The sequence below is a fragment of the Dermacentor silvarum genome, chromosome 8 (genome assembly GCF_013339745.2).
Source record: "Dermacentor silvarum isolate Dsil-2018 chromosome 8, BIME_Dsil_1.4, whole genome shotgun sequence".
NCBI classification, from domain to species: domain Eukaryota; kingdom Metazoa; phylum Arthropoda; class Arachnida; order Ixodida; family Ixodidae; genus Dermacentor; species Dermacentor silvarum.
Genome location: NC_051161.1, coordinates 86,488,001 through 86,504,076, shown reverse-complemented (window position 1 = coordinate 86,504,076; position 16,076 = coordinate 86,488,001). Strand labels below are relative to the sequence as shown.

Sequence of the window (16,076 nt, the reverse complement as noted above, 5' to 3'; positions counted from 1 at the left end):
ATGTGTGTGCGTGTTTTCTTGTGTGTTTGTTTATATTTGTAATTTTGCCCTTTTTGTATTTTAGATCTTAGTTTTCGCGTTTGTGTTCATGTGTGTGAATATGTGTGAATATGTGAGTTCTTCCGTGCGTGTATGTATTTATTCCTATTTTTATCCTTTTATTTTTGCATTTGATCTTGTAAGCATGCTGCAGCCACGACTTTCTTTACAATTCCATTAACTCGTCTCATTCAAAGCACCAAGTCCTGTCAATAGCAGGGCTGGCCTCTTCGATGTCATTAGAGCCATTCTCTCTTGTCTACCTTGCCTCCTCAGTCTGTCACCTTGCTTTGTTTTCTCCTACTATTCTGACCTTGCTTCTTGTGCTGTAGCCGCAACGTGATTAGCCAACTTGCACCAAAGAAAGTTCTATCAGCTGTGACAACAGAAACATTGACAGATACAAAATGTTAAAAGCATCACATTGATTGCACAGTTACTTCGTCTCTCACCCCTGTTAATGTGTTTATGCATCAGTGTATACGGTAGCTTGCCAGAAGTGCACATGAAAAGGTGCCATATTGTGAAACAGCACCTTGCTATGTTGTTGCATTCAGTCTTAATAAACAGATGGTTTTGCTGCCCGTCACATGTGGTCGTACACATATATAACATTGTGCAGTGGGGTATCATTTCCTGTCTTGACGCTTTCATCATTACAAATGCAGTTTTCTAGTGAATGGAGTCCAGCAAAGCAGTGCTGTGAGAGCTTTTGCAACTTTCACCATTTATTACTTCCCCAATATCGCGGTCTGAATCTGTCCGTCACTTTGCCTACGGCTTGTAATGAACAAAGTGACTCACTAAAACACGTTCAACTTTACTGAGCGTTTTTCGGGTACGTAAATATGACAAAAATGCTAGCAAAGTTAATCGCGTTAATAATTGTGCTTGCATTCGCATCACTTGCTCGAGTCAGATTAATAAATTGAAAATTGGCTATGACAACACTTCAATTTTCAGTGCAGACTGCTAACGGAGCCATAAAGCGTGCCGACTTCTGCTATTTCACTATGGGGCGCGTCAAACTCGACAGTGGCTGCCTGAATGAGCTTTTTGGGCCTCACTAAGCTAATGGTGTCTTATATTTGTTCTCTTAATTGCATTACTTGTGTGAGCCAGATAACAAAATAAACAATGCAACCACATGAATGTGCTTTGGCATTCAAGCTGCTGACTGTGGCTGTCAGTTTCGTGTTGTCTGCTGCTATTTCACCACCACTCGCTATGACATGACTGCGATTTCAAGTGCAGACTGCTAACGTAGCCATAAAGCGTGCTCCGACTTCTGCTATTTCACTATGGGGCGCATCAAACTCGACAGTGGCTGCCTGATGCCTGAATGAGCATTTTGAGTCTCACTAAGCTAATGATGTCTTATATTTGTTCTCTTAATTGCATTACTTGTGTGAGCCAGATAACAAAATAAACAATGCAACCACATGAATGTGCTTTGGCATTCAAGCTGCTGACTGTGGCTGTCAGTTTCGTGTTGTCTGCTGCTATTTCACCACCACTCGCTATGACATGACTGCGATTTCAAGTGCAGACTGCTAACGGAGCCATAAAGCGTGCTCCGACTTCTGCTATTTCACTATGGGGCGCGTCAAACTCGACAGTGGCTGCCTGAATGAGCATTTTGGGCCTCACTAAGCTAATGATGTCTTATATTTGTTCTCTTAATTGCATTACTTGTGTGACCCAGATAACAAAATAAACAATGCAACCACATGAATGTGCTTTGGCATTCAAGCAGCTGACTGTGGCTGTCAGTTTCGTGTTGTCTGCTGCTATTTCACCACCACTCGCTATGACATGACTGCGATTTCAAGTGCAGACTGCTAACAGAACCATAAAACGTGCTTTGACTGATGCTATTTCACTATGGGGTGCGTCAAACTCGACGGTGGCTGCCTGAATGAGAATTTTGGGCCTCACTAAGCTAATGATGTCTTATATTTGTTCTGTTATTCGCATTACTTGTGTGAGCCAGATAACAAAGTAAACAATGCAACCACATGAATGTGCTTTGGCATTCAAGCTGCTGACAGTGGCTGTCAGTTTCGTGTTGTCTGCTGCTATTTCACCACCACTCGCTATGACATGACTTCGATTTCCAGTGCAGACTGCTAACAGAACCATAAAGCGTGCTCTGACTTCTGCTATTTCACTATGGGGTACGTCAAACTCGACGGTGGCTGCCACAATGAGCTTTCGAGCCCGCCAACGATAATCAGGGTTAACAATAGTGTTTCAATTCAGATATGCCAGCATTTAAATGTGTTTATATGCCACTTCTTAAATCGAGCACAATGTGTGCAGGACGTTGCTTATCAGAATTGAGCGTCTATTATAAGGAATATGCCATAAATGGAACTGCTTATTTATTTGAGAGGTCACGGAATGGATGGTTGGTTGTTGAAAACCCACCAGCAAAATTTTGGTAGCCCTAATAAGGGCTGTTCTTTTGTTAATAAGAAGCCTTTATGCTTTGTCGAGTGGCTCAATGCCAGACAGCTCGCAGTCGGAGTTCCTTTCTTCAGTGTCATCTTCACCCAGCTGGATGATGATGGGTTGAATATGCTCACTCCCAGACATGTCAAGTCTGAACTTTGCCTCCAAATCCATCACATGCTGAATGCTCTTGCTCGAGTCTTCCGCCGTTACCCGCTTGATTTTCTCGCTCAAGATGACGTCGACCATGGACAGCTTGAAGTCTCTGTTGTCAGCAGCGATGCCATTTTTTACTTTGGCCCACACAAGCTCAATGGGATTAAATTCGCAGTGGTACGGCGGGAGTCTGAGTACAATGCAACCGGCCCTTACAGCTGTGTTGTCTACGGTGTAGCTCAGAAAGCGTGACTTTACAGATGCCACCAGCTCAAGCAGCTGCTTCTTTATCATCCTTTCACTGTAGGTGATGTTCTTGCTTGTGAGCCACTCCTGTATCTTTTCCTTCTTCCAGGCCGTCGTCGACAATTTCTCTTCTCGCCGGCTATGGTAAGGTGCATTGTCTAAAACAATGACGCTACCAGCTGGCAACTTCTGCAGAACGTCCTTGAACCAGCCCTCAAAGCGATTGCCGTCCATTTCTTCATGGTAGTCGCCTGTCTTTTGGCCTCTGAATACATCCAAGCAGCCGTCGACGAAACCATCTTCGCTGCCGATGTGCGTCACGATCAGGCGCTGACCTTTCCCAGAAGGTTGTTTTAGACCCGTCGTCAGGCCATTTGCTCGAGCGAACAGGCGTCTGCGCTTCTGCACCACGGTGTCTGTCCACACGATCGACCGAGTGTGTCCCGCCGTCACCCATGTCTCGTCCAGGTAGAAGATCTTTCGGCCTTCCGCCCGGTAGCGCTCCACGTCACGGAGGTAGCGATTCCGCCAATCGGTGATGTCATCCCGGTCGATAAGCAGCGAGTTGCGGCTTCTCTTTTCGGGCTTGAAGCCGATCTCGGCAAGCAGGCGACGCACAGTACACTGCCTTAGTGATGGGAGTTCCATACGCTCCGAGAACTCTGTAGTTATCTTCTCGACCGTCGGTATCTCGTTGCGGCGAAAGAAATCGTGCACACATGACCTCAGCGCGCACAACGTGAAGCTGTCAAACTTCGCGCTGCGTCTTCTCTTCTCCGCATTGCGTGGGCGCTTTCGCGAGGGCGTCGTCAGTTTGCCACCCGAAAAATGCGAAGCTTTAACTTCCTCCCTCACGCTGAACGCAGTCCTTTCGCTGACACCGAGCATGTCGGCGACAAACTTGCTCGTGTCCTCCACGCTGCGTTCAGGCTGCCTGTTACGCCAAAACGTGTAGCAGTGGAAGATCATGTTGCGTGAATCGCTGTTCATGATGTGGCCGCTCTTGTTCTTGCCGAGGCTCCTTGGTGGTGTGGTCATCGAGGCGACACAAGGCTCGTTCGGCAACAAAGGATTGCGTTCCGATGTCACCTCGCTGGGCTCCATGGCCGAAAACTGGCACGTAATGCCGCGCGCGATCGTGCCCGAACTTACGAGATCGCAGGTTCGCAACCGCGAAAAAAAGAAAAAAATATATTAATTAAAAATAAGCCCAACACTATAAAAAAAATAAGGTTGTGCAAACACACAAAAAGTATATATGAATTTTATTATATTAAGCCAGCGACTGCTACGCCCGGTGCCGTCGATCTTGCTCCGTAGCAGACGACGCACAGCGTTGTAGAAGGCATGGAGTTATTTTTCTCTCGCGATCCGGCATGTGCGGTAGCATTTCCATCATGATAGTTTTACCAAACCACTCGTCAAGATACACAAATCTTAATTATAGCGACAAATACGCGTTTTAGAAGCAGCCACAATTTTTTGATAGGGACTATTTCTTTAGTCGCGGAGGAATTGGCTGCTGCGCTTCGGTCAACTGGGCGGGGCCTCCTCCTGTCTTCAAAAGTTTTACCCGACTGTAGGATCGGACATGATAGGTGTAGGTTGCATGTCGTGGTTAGTTGTCTGGCAATACTTAACTGCTCGGAATTTTGGGGTGTGTAAGTCGAGGCAACCGGTAGCACATATCCAAATGCTAAAAGAAAGGGCTGCCCAAAGGAACAAAAAAAAATAATAAACCGTTTTATATCATGCGCTTTCCGGTTGATAGGTGTGTGCGCTATACATATATATTTGAATCTACATTGTATGAGTAGGTTTTCTGGCGTTCGTTACACGTAACGGAGCTTTGCTCACTGGCTGTACCTTGCCGGTCCACAAAGAGTGCCATATAAGCTGGTTTATAAGCATCAATGAATATATCCGGCGAAATAACAACCGACCTAATGTCTAGCCGATCTACTAATGAACGAGAAAATTCGGTTGGGCTACGCAACGAAATACACGGTTAAAAATAAATATAAAAACCTATCAACGTACTGTCACCTTCCATTTTCTTCATGGACAGTAGACAAGAACATATTTGTAAATTTCCCCGGCTTCACTACAAAATGTGACCCAATGTGTTGATTACCATTTCTCAGGATGTGTCACAGTGTCTCAAGGTCGTCAGTGGAGAGAGTGGTACTGATATAGACCTCCACGAGGTTGTATTCACACCGAACTGCATAGCCAAGGAAACACAGAAGTCTGTCATTGCAGTTTATTGCCACATAATAGCCTAAAAAAAAGCCGAGTATGAAAGTTTTCTCGGCAATGCATTTCTGTTTAAAAGTGAAGCCGACTTTAAGGGGATCGGTGCAAGCTTGGTTTTTGTAAGCTGGCTTTCCCGCGTTCTGTGTTGCAGTGAATAAAGCTTGCTTGCCGGAGGCGAACGATGCGATGTGAACGGGTCCCGATAATGCTATCACGTTCTACTCTTAAAAGCGAAGCTTAAGCGTCTTCCAAGTTTTCTCTAGGTTGTCGTCGCCTGCGTGAATACAATTGCAATAATTGAGTGCAGTGCGTGGCTTAAAAAGCAGGCGCAGAAATTGCACTCCATCAGTTCATATTGTCACGTAGTAGTGACGGTGAAGAAAGCAGTCTCAAAGCTGTGATTGATGAAACGGACTGTTTATTGGGCAAATCTGTGGCCATAAAAGCAAGCTGCACTCGAAGCACAAGCATAGCGGCGAACACAGTCGGTGATCACCGACATCTAATCAGCAGCGAAACGCGTCGGCTATTATACATGAGTCATCGAAGGTTCCAGAGTAAGCCCTGGTGCCCGCGTATCTTCCAGAACGTACTTGACAATTTGCGTCGCTCCTACAATCAGATTACATAAGTGTCGGTGACAACAGACAACGGATAGAAGCATCGATAACGTTTCAGAAACTTCTGATACATGCAGGCGCGTCCTGCGCCGAGCGATAACGTTTAACTTATGTTAGCCGGTGAAAAGCGATCACCGGTGAAAGATAAAGAAGTACACGCGTCAAATGTAAAGTGACTATCCGCCACGAGGGTTTCTGAGTGGTGGCGCTGGCTAACACTCCCGGGTTAGTTGTAAAAACATAAATGCCCGAGAAAGTAGATGGGGAAACGGCGCCGCAATAGCTCAATGGTAAGAGCATCGCACGCGTAAGGCGAAGACGTGGGATCGTTCCCCACCTGCGGCCAGTTATTTTTCATCTATTGTCATTTCCATTAATTTATAATTTGTTTAATTCAATTAGTAAGTACAAGTAATTTCCCCCTGTGTTGTCCTTTGTGTCATTGGTTCATGGCTTCTTTTGATATGATTAATAAATCGGGCCTCTCGGCTCTGTTTTTTCTCGTAAACTCACTCTTGCTTTGTATAAAAGCAAACGAGAGATAAAACGATGCAAAATATCATTTTCTTCTTCTTTCCGGATGCGTTTATTGTGTCACTTATTTTAACGCACTCTGATACGCGAAAAAGACTTGAGGTTCAAGCAGTTCTTTCCTGGCAAGTTCAACACACATTCAGGCGAAGGTGCTCAGAAGAACAAAAGCGAGGTATACATTGGGTCTTTTTTGACTATGCTGAAAAAATCACCCGTGGCAGGTGGCATAATTCTTATCTGGAGTTGCAGCACCCCAAGAAGTGGTCATTGCTTGCAAGCGTAAACGATATGTATAATCGAATAATCCACACGTTCCGCTGAATAAGTTTGAAACTATGAGTAGTTACAGCCTATATTGCGGCTTGCAAATTGTAGCCGGTGACTTGGTACGAACTGACCGAATGACACTAGTTTCCAGATATTAATTCCAGAAATGTTCTAGACAGGACGTTGGGGAACGTTCCAATTAATTATGTGTTTTATGCATACAAAGGCGTTTTTAGGGGCGAAGCTCCTTAGGGTCGAGCCTTGTCCCTCGTCGCGCCGTCGTAGCCACGCTAGTGCTCGCCGCTCCCGCTAGAGGCGCAGCTGTGCTCTCTTTCTCTCTCGTTCCCAACGCGCGCGCTCTCTCTCTCTCGTCCGTAGCTAGGGGCGCTGCGGTGCACAAGGGCTATGTAAGCGCTGTATATACTGTACACATGTACAGTATATATATATATATATATATATATATATATATATATATATAGTATATGTACGCCACGCTCCGGAAGCCAGCTTCCGGCTTCCGGAGAACGCTTCCGGCGCTTTGACCGAATGGTCCCCCGGCCAGGGCTCGCCCACTCATCATCGTTGACTTCGTGGATATGCGGTGTTTTTTTTCAGCAAAAAAAGAACGACAGAAAAAAACGCAATGGCAACAAGAGTGCACCTTTACCTCAATTGAGGCCAGCACACCTCTAAACTGGTGCCATCCTCAGAATTAGTTCCGGGTCAATATGCCCTGCAAACTCACTGGTTACAATTCTTAAATCACAACTTATGCAGAAAGGTAACTACTAGTTAAATGTTTAGTAAAGTTTTGGTAATTATATAATTATGTATTGCAATTTATTGCGCAAGTAATGTCGGCCTCTTCGAGTAACCCAGTTCAAGAATTGGAATTGTGTTATCTGGCGCAGGCATATTTAAAATTCGGTAGTCTTAAAGAAGGATAAAAAAACTGCTCGAGCACTTTTGCACGTTCTCCGCACTAGTCCTAGCCGACAAATGCCTACCGTCTCTTAAAGCGCCATTAAGAGTCGCACGCGCACACACACGCCCACAGTGAGACTTGGCAAACGCAAATGTCAGTTATTGCTAGAGGCTTGAAGGCTCTACAAGCTGAGATAAGACGAAAGCTCGGTGCATTATTTATTTGCAGAAGATGCAAGAAATACCCTAATGTTGCTACCGATAAATTTAATGTCAACCTACTGCATTAGATGCGGAAGCTCCAACAACGCAAGGCATGAAACTTTCCGCCCACTTACTGATCCTACACTCGCACTTTCAGTTCTGCGCACATAATGGCCCGAAAGTGTGTTCGCCTGTGGGAATTCGCGCAGCTTCGCGGATAATAAATTATTCATTACATGTTCTAAAATCATTCGCAATGCTTTTTAGCGCAGGTCTTTAAAATAAAATACCAAACCTACGAAGAAAGGCGTAGAGTTTGTGATCTACGTTTCTAATGCTGCCGCACTGGGTGTACAGCCGACCTCGGAAGTTTTTGAAGCACGGAAAATGAGCTTATGAAGTTAAATTTTCCAACGACCTCACGACAGAGTCTGAAATGAATGTCAGGAATGCGATGATTGTACGGTGAAGCATCAACTAAACATTTCGGTTCGAGGACGTGTGCCCAGACTGCGATGAAATTTATATTTCACTCAGAGCCATGTTCCGACAACATTTGCGATGGGGGGTACTTTAGCAGCAGCAGCCTCGTGTTCTGCCGTGGGTCCCAGCTAACGTTAGCCAAGCTCCTTCAGAGAAAAGACGGATTAAAAAGCATGGAGCAAGATAGGTATATAAGACCTGGGCATTTAGTAATCGCCGGTCTGACGACCGTTGACTGTAGGCCTTAATATCGTATCTTGCACCGTGTTTTTTTAGTCTTTTTTCTTTGAGCAGCTTTGTTAACATTAGCTGTGACACCCTATATAGAATACAGCAAAGCTGGGACCTTTTCTTGTGGCATGCAGTAGGGCACTCAACTTGGTGGCACCTGCCGGCATTCATCTCTTGACTCTTGAATATTTGAGACGCTGAGAATTTCTGATGCTTAGCGCAGGCGCCGCTAATGGAGCCGCAAGCCTCCTCAACCTGTAGCCGTAGAGACCGACTTGCGATATTTCTTTTTCGCGCCGCTGAACAGCACACGAATATTCAGTCAATAAGACTTTTATGAGCAAGCTACACTATGCTACACTATACTAAAAAGTACGCCGAGATAATTGATCTCACGGACCCTACACAATGGTACAGGATCTACCGAGTACGAAAAAGGAATGCTTGCTGTTTGGCGGGTGAAAGTATTGACTTTGATTTTAACAGCATTCGAGGTCAGGTTAGGTTATCTGTGCACCACCAAGTAAGACTGCAGGATGCGACTGTCATCAACAGTGTGAATTGCCTCAAACATCTTTATGTCATCGGCATATAGCATATAAAGGGAATGAAGAATGCCGAATGGCAGAAAGAACGTCAATAATAAAAAATTAGAAAAAGCAGTGGTCCCAATACTGATCCCTGAGGGACGCCCCTAGTTTCCACGTAAGAAGATTACGTTTGGCCATCGACGTTAACAAAACATGATCTATCAATAAGATAACTGCGCAAGAGATTTACAATTGACGATTCAACACCTAAGTGTGTACGCTTGATCAGAAGCTGTGAGTGGCTGACCACATCAAAAGCTTTCCTGAGGTCACAATAAATGGTGTCAACTTGCCCCCTTTGGAGTACCGGCGAGGAGATCAGGGTCATGAAACGTGTGAGACATGTGATAGTTGCACGGCCGGCGAGGAACCCACTCTGATTCCGGCTCAATGCGTTCTTCACGGTAAAAGAGAACATTTGTGAAGAGCAAGCTCAAAAATCTGAGACGTGGCACAGAGAAGAGAAATTGGGCGATAATTTGAGACATTGTTTTGGCAGCCAGACTTAAATATAGGAAAAACACGAGCAGTTTTCCACATGCGAGGGAAAGTGGAAGTAGGCAGAGAGTTAATATATATATATAATGGAACACAAAGGACTCGTCATTATCTTCTGCTATAGGAACCATCCCGCAGTGTGCATGCAACAACACTTCCATGAGGGTAAGCAGATGGAAATAATGATGGTTATCAGGCGACCAGACAAAAAGAAAACTCTCGGATAAGTCACCAGTGGTGTATCCTAGTGACAAAATAATTGCCACATATAGAAGGCGACATCGCCGAGTACGACAGTAGAGCGGAGAGATTATATAAATTTTACGGGCTTAGCAAGCAGTTCCCCAGTGCAAAGCAAAGTATCGTACAGAAATAAATATGACGACGATGATGATGATTACGTTTATCATAAAAATTAGGCGGAGGAAAAGCATGAATGAAGCGAATATGAAAAAAGGCTGCTCAATATTTCGTGACCACTGAATGCCGCGATAAGTGAAAATCAAGTTCTTCCTTTGTGTCTTGCTCGGGTGCTAAATGTCCTCGTTTACAACCCACAGGCTATAGGTCGTATGCACCTGGTAGTGAACGCGTGTGTGTCCAATATTTTTTCAGGGAACTTCTTTCTAAAGTACTGTTCGTGTTGTAATACTCGTGCAGTCACCTGTGCATCTGTATAACCAAAGGATATGTATACTTTTCTTGTACTTACCACGGATGACTGCCACATGAAACTTGATGTGTTATCTCTCACCAATTTGCAAACTTAATGTCGTGGTATTCATATCTTATTTATTAAAACCTTCATTTGCGAAGTTTGAATATGTTAAAACTCGTGTACATTTCCCGAATGCTTTCATCATTCATGTAGCCGTTGTTCCACGAATGAAACCTGGCGCTGCCGCCGGAATATGAACAGCGTGTTCATTTGGGCTGGTTGGTACAAGCGCTCTGTCCCGTGTTTCTCTTGCTGTGTCCCATGTCGCGCTGTTTATAGCCTTTGTTTACAGAACACTTGAGCTGACAGGTCTCGGCACAAATAGGAGCGGCGAGTGTCTGCCCCGAGCGAGGCTCGTTAATGACACGACCAAGACTGCCCGATGGAAACTGCTGTAGCGCGCACACAACCCAAGGAAAGAACCGTAGACGAAGAAAATATATGGGCCAAACGCACGAAAGCATCTCGACCAATGCGTCTGGCTAGCTTTGTCCAAGGAGATGAAAGCAAAATGTTCTGTGGAGGTCCCGTATTGACTGCCGCGCAGGCAAGCGCGTGAAGAAAGCGGAAGTTCTTTTGGGCTAGACGGCAATCTCTTCCCTGGAGACAGCAGCACTCTTGATGAAGATGGAACAGCTGTCCACCGTCATTTCGCTTTCGTCTAAGCCTAAGGTTTCAGGCTCACACGATCGATCTTCTGTGGCGGGAAGAGGATTTGACCCTCGGTCAGGTCTCTCTGGCCATTTCTAAGCAATCACGTGAAAGTGGCACCTTATGAAAGTGCAATAAATCTCAAGAACAACTTGCTAGCGCCAGAAAGAATAAGAAATTCCAATGCGGGGCTAGGAGTGCGGAAAATCCTGAGGCGAAATATTCACTGGACAAGGTGGTTACCTTGATGAGCAAGCCGACGCACCCCACTCGCTATAGTTTTGTTATACAGGGTGTCCCAACTATCATGCACCAAAATTTAAAAACATGCAAATGTCATGCGTAGCTCGACAGAACCAAGCTAATGTCGTTTTCCGTCGCTTGGAGATACTGAGATTAATTTTTTGCATTACGTCTAATTACATATTGAGTCTTAACTAATTATTCAACTTCTCAAATATTATAATTAGATGAAAATTGTCAATGAGAAAATTGTAGAGAAACATGAAAGAGCCCCGATACAGATTTCTGTTGCTCAATACGTGCAACATAAAAATGTTTTTCCGAGAGTGAAATAAGCCCGCGAGTACACACAAAGTGCCTCGAGCGGGCAGTTGCGCGGCAATTTTGCATGCATTCTAACCTAACATAACCTAGTTTTGTGTAGAAAAAGTAAGAACATCCATAACAAGCGCCAGAAACAAGGGTTACGCGAGCTCCTGAGTATTCAAATTCCGCGGATCGTTACGATTGAGCGCTCTTCCGTCACAGTGGCCAAATCAAATATAACGCCGGCCAGTTCAACAACTGTTGGCATTTCCAGTTTATCGTTGCGGATGGACTTATGCACCGATTTAGCGTTCTATTCTGCATCGCTGCAAACCAAGGATCGCATTAGGCTGGAACATCAATGGAGTTCGGGCTTTTTGCGAGAGGCGCGGGGTTTTCTTAAGTGCTTTATGTGATCAAAGGCGAGTGACGTAGTATACATTCACTGGGCGCTAGCCCATGTTTCGAATCCCAAGAGCCATTCTGCTTGCAGGTAAAATGCGTAGACAGACAACGCAAATGGCCACATTAAAATGGCCCTAAAACTCTGATTTTAGAGTACCTGGAGTGAAGAAAATCGACATGTCTTCAGTAAGCAGCCGGTGGTTACTCGTTGAGCAGAATTCATTTGCTTCCCCTAGGTACAGTTAAACCTCCAGTTAACTGAGCCCGGGAATCTTCAGGTAAATGAAGGTTATTGCTTAATCAAATACGCCCAAAGAAACTTTGCAAATGTCATTTTCAAAAAGGAAAAACGAAACAACTTATTGGCCGCGTATAGGCACTTAGGCAGTAATCCCGTTGGGAGTGCCTTGTGTTCCCTTACAGAAAGGCCAAACCTTCTTGCCGTGTGAGTGGCATTCATAACCTGAAATATGGGACCTTGCATTCGCATTTCTTCCCCATATTTTCTTCCTCCTTTCTCTCCCCTGAAACCCCATTCGATCGGGTGAAACGTAAAGCTCACGTTGTTGCTTTGTGGTTTCAATTATTTAGGCTATTGAATGTGTTTTACGAAATCGAAAGCACTTGTTAAATAAAAAAAATCGTAAAATCAAGTTTTGGTAAAGTTAGGTTTGTATGTAACCGGTTGGAGCGCTCACTCGATGACTTAGGCAGTGATAAAGTGTCATCTTTGCACTACATTTGGTATGAACAAAGGCGAGGAAAAAAAAAGACATGGCTCAAAGCGTCTCGCACCGTTTTCATGCGCTGCAGGAGAGCCTCCCCGTTGGTCCAGTTGGAAGGCGCCTCGCAGGAGAAGGACTTGAGCTCGAAGTTCTCCACGTGTTCCATGTCGTGAAGTGCTCGGGCGAACAGGGACACCGCGTCGAACAGTAGAGCCAGCTCTGTCTACGAACACGCAGTGCAACCGACAACAGGCCGTCAATGTTTTGCTGCAAAAACAAGCTGTGTTTATGTTGACATAAAACACTCAGCATATCACAGGCCCATCGCTTAGTTGTTTTAAGGGAAAGCGTTCGTTGCCGACCCTACGGACTTTCCTGACCGTGACTGATGGTTGCTGCTGTCTGCCGGATAGTTCATACAAAAAAAATGAATTTAAAATCGTGGCCGATGATGGGATCAAACCTCAGTCCCCACGCAAAGCAGCCAGGTGTTCTAAATATTAGGCCTAAATCTCACGTATGTGCTTCGATCTTGCCAAGGCCGACTAGTTCTCAGAGATGATCGCCCGTGTGTCACATTGGGTGCACGGGCGCGCGAGAGCTCACGCGCTCGCGCGCCAGTTTCCTTTGCACGAAACACACTGGAATGAAATGGATAAGTTCATAGAATTTGATTCATTGCTGCACATATATATTCGCTTTGCAATGATTACAAGATATGCGTTGGATCTGCATTATTTCTTGTTATTGCAATATGTGCCTAAATACGTGCAACGACTTTGACGTATTTGTTGGGTGCTTTTTTATTATTGAGGGTATGGCTAAATTTCTAAATATTGGCACGAAAGTCGAGCAGAATTTGAGTTCTTAAGCCTACTTACTCAAAGCGGCGCACATTAGTTGCATGACAAATTGGAATGCATTTTTGACTAAATGCAAATTACCGCTAATTAAGCTATCACTTATAACTTTACGGGGCCGATTGCAATTTGTGAAATCTGGCCAATCAGTTCTGAGGATTACATCAGTGTCGAAATATTTATTCCGAAAGCGGGCGCCTAAATACATTGGTTATCCAGTTATTTTCGTGCTTCGTAGCTTAAGAAGACGTTTTCTTTAAAAAAAAGTGGAAGAACAGCGTTGTCTCGCGGGAAGTTTAACGGGGCATATCTCGAAACCAGTGCCATCCTCGAATTTCTTTGAAATGAACATGCCTTGTAAGTTAACTGGCTACAGCTCGTAAAACAAAATTAAAGTGCGCATGGTAACCGGTAAAGTTTCATCAATGAGTTTTCCGTAATCAGTCAAATATGCATTTCCATTTATTACGCAAGTAATGTCTGCCTCCTGGAGCAATCAAGTTTACAGGGATAAACACCTGATATGTCTGTTGGTGCGTACGCCATTAAACACTAGGCATGGGAGGTTGCGCAGGTATGATAGAAATAGGGGAGCTCTTCCTCAGAGCGACTGACCTCCTAACTAACCGGACTTAGCATGCATTTTATAGCGGATTCTCACTACAGTGAGTTACTGGAGGTTGCGGCATGATGCGGTGTTCGGTTTCATTGTACTATATCACACGGCATAACCCCCCCCCCCCCATCTTCTACTTCTAGTATCTTACTTCTAGATATCAAGAAAGAAAAATACTCCCGATTCTCTTTGTTTCAAATACTCTCGATTCTCTTTGTTTCCGTCGCATGACAGGTATGTTAAAGAGATTAGAGCTGGGCGTTTAAAAGTTTCCCAGCGGTAAGGCGTGCCGCTTAGAGGTTAATTTTTCCGTGGCCTGTTTTTAATCGGCACTAGTAGAGAACTATGGAGTGCATTGCATATACGCAACATTGTCCAAAACAAGCAGCCGGGAGGGCTGAATGTCACGTGACCTTGCGCCTTAAGTATGTGCTGCTTCACCCACGCGGTTTGTTGAACGTATAGCGCAAGCGAATTGAGGCAGCAGGCCCTTCAGGTGTGCTCAACGCCTTTGCACGCTACACGCGCCTATGTGCCACTCGCAATGACTTGCAACGCGCACAACCCAGTGCATTTGTCTGAGTACTCACCGCCATTGGCCGTTCAAGCTACCTGTTTTCATCGTGTATATACTTTACACACACACACACACACACACACACACACACACACACACACACACACACACACACACACACACACACCACACACACACACACACACACACACACACACTAGTATATATATATATATATATATATATATATATATATATATATATATATAAAGCGCCTTTGTTAGATTTGGCCATTACTTTACCCCCCCCCCCCTTCCCTTGGACAGCAATCCTTGGTCTAAACATATCACAAAGACATTTTCACAGCAACAGTGTGAATAAAAAAGCGCTAATATACCTAACATAGCACGCGCTGAGTAATTGTAGTACAAAGCACTATATCAACAAGACTTCCTTAGAAAAGCGTCGCATGTGCAGGTACATAAGCTAATACCATCGACCTATGCCACTGTCCTCAAGAGTGGTCTTGGACGCTATTCGACATCATCGCATGGTCATTTTTGGCGACCGTATCCCTAACCCTTCTCCTTGTGCCCGATGACCTACCAGAACTGCCCCTGGTAAACTTCACTGCCTTTCTATACATGCTTTCTCTCTCTCTAAGTCGGTGTCCTAGCGCATCATCTATAAAGACATGAAACCAAAATATTTGTTTTTGCGTCCGTATGGCCGCAGTCACGCTTTTGGCTTTCTGCGCACCCAAGTCTGTGCAAAGAAGTCCTACCGTTCATATTCTTTGTTCACACAGCAGTCCTGCTGGGCGCTTCGTAGGTACAATTGGTCCTCATCGGATCCCTACTAGTTCGGTAACATGATTTCACGACAGCGTGGTTCCTTTTTTAAGCCACGGCACGTGCTATAGTTTGGCAAAGTTGCGCCCTTACCCTAAGCGCAGTCATTTCCAGAGCCCGGCGCCCGAAGCGCAGCTCCGAGTTAGTCCAGTCGTGGAGCAGCTTCTTGGTCTCCTCCTTGTCCAGGTCGACCAGCCGCAGCGCTGACACGTTGGCCAGCACTCCCTGGAAACGCGTCATGTCCAGCGTGTGCGTGTCCTGCGCACGAGCGCGTGTCAGATAAGTCAGGCCTGCAGCGCTATTGCATTCTACATCCAACGCCTCGCTCTCCGGTCAACTTTAAACCGGCTGGACTCCAGGCAATTTTCTGTGCCAAAGACACCCGGATCATATGCACATCTGTCGCTGGCGCAACGAATCCATTCGCGCACATTGCTGTTCTTAAAGTGCACCAACCTGAGTGACCCGACCTGCTGTGCACGTAGTGTTCACACTCTACCTCTTTTCCTCTTTCTTTATCCAGCTTTTTCCTTACCTCCAGTATACTGTAGCAAACCAGAAGCTCGTCTGACTGACCTTCCTGTCTTTCCTCTCCTTGCATTCTCTCTCTTCCTCTCTCGCCCTTCGTTCCGCGTTTTTGGCCTTACCTTAAAGGCAACGCCTCCGAACTCGTGTAACT

General features: G+C 45.2%; 1 pseudogene; it reads right to left on the bottom strand.

Moving 5' to 3' along the window:
- LOC119461537 (glutamate receptor ionotropic, kainate 2-like) overlaps positions 1–16,076 on the bottom strand; it is a 306,355-nt pseudogene that overhangs the window by 130,425 nt on the left and 159,854 nt on the right.